This window comes from Artibeus jamaicensis, unplaced genomic scaffold (genome assembly GCF_021234435.1).
Source record: "Artibeus jamaicensis isolate MK-2021 breed Jamaican fruit bat unplaced genomic scaffold, CSHL_Jam_final scaffold_1283, whole genome shotgun sequence".
Lineage (NCBI taxonomy): Eukaryota > Metazoa > Chordata > Mammalia > Chiroptera > Phyllostomidae > Artibeus > Artibeus jamaicensis.
In genome coordinates this window covers 3078-4767 of record NW_026522028.1, presented here as the reverse complement: position 1 = coordinate 4767, position 1690 = coordinate 3078, and positions in this window count along the sequence as shown.

Here is a 1690-nt window from a genome sequence, read left to right as displayed (position 1 = left end):
TAATAACTTCAGGACTGTATAAATGTACCTATCCCTTAACTGTTAAGGAGTTGAAATTACATTCTGCCCTTTGAAGACAATCACAAGGCTGATGTGGCCCCTGGTGAAAATGGGTTTGACTCCCCTGCTATAAAGTCTTGCTGTGCCCTGTGAGTGTTAGCTGGTTAAGAACATTTTCTATCATTGGTTACAGTCCTATAGGATCTATGAGCATAAGCCCTGCTGGCCACCAGAACCATGTGACCTCTGGGTGACAGCTGCAAAAATCAGGGTGCCAGACTAGGATACAAGCTGCTATCTGGGAGAGACCAATGAGCTGAAACAAGGCAGAGGGAGAGTACAAAGATGCTGCTGCTGTCCTCCATCCCTCAGAGTACTTCAGTAAGCCCCTGTATGTGTGTTAAATTAAATGTCTGCCCCTCTGGCCGATACATGAAGGTAAACAAATAAACCTCTTTCACATAGTCTGGGTGCCTCTCAGTTGGCTTCTAGTGCTAGGACAGTCTGCTCACATGAACCCTTTAAAACCATTTCTCAGTTTGCTGTAACTTTGTGGGTCTCCTGGATGTGAGCCCCATTGGCTTTCAAAGCTAGATGTTTTAGGGGCTCATCTCTCTGGGGCAGATCTTAAAAGTTGTGGTTCCTGATATGGGGTTCAAATCTTTTGCTCCTCGGGGAGAAGCTCATGGTTTTAAGTTCCCTCCTGATTGGGGGTCACTGCACCAGGGTTTGGTTTTATGGCAAGATCTTGTCTCAGCCTGTCCTGCCTGCTTTGGTGTGTTTTTTTTTTCTTTCCACTCAATGTGTAGTAATTGTTCAGGTAATTCTTAGGGTTTTTTCCACAGGAATTTGTTCCATATGTAGCTTCAGATTCAGTATGTCTGTGGGAGGAGTTAGGTTCAGGGTTTCTGTCTCATATCAGAACTCTAAAAGAATGAATTTTTAGCAGTCGATTTTGAATAGTGGTCATGAAGGATATTTTTGGATTTGACAGTCCTGCTGCTGCCTCTTACACAAGTACAGCTATCAATTCCCCACTCAAGTATACTGAATTCAAACCTTATCATTTTCCAAATAATTATAGCTACATTATACAGGTTTTTATACAAGCTGTGTGCCACCTTGCAAAGTAATAGTGTCCATAATTATTTTTTAAACACATGAAACCATACCCTCTTCTTCATCCCCTAGCTATATAGCTTTCTAAATTGAATTGGCACAATACTCAACATAAGTATTGTTTCTTAGCAACTTGTCTATACCCTAGTGGCAGTTATCAAAATAATGCCTTCCTTTTTATATAGCAATTTATAATTTTTTAAGTTTTTTTGATTTATTTTTGGGGAAGGGAAGGAGAGGAGAAATATCAATGTATTGCTGCCTCTTGTGCATCCCGGAACTGGCCTAAACCTAGCATGTCCCTGACTGGGAGATCGAACTGCTGATCTTTTGTTGCCCGGCTCAATCTACTGCTACACAGCCAGGCCACTGTTTTCATTTTTATGTTTACTCAGAAGTTATATCTATACATTCCTACTCTGTATATTTTAACACAGAGATGTTAAGTGACTTGTGTCACTCTAGTCATTTTCCCCAGAACATCCATGCTGTTAAAGAATCTTAAAATTTTTGGACAACCTCTTGCTAGAATTCCCCAACTTGTTCTCAGTTAGGCAGCTTTTCAAATTAG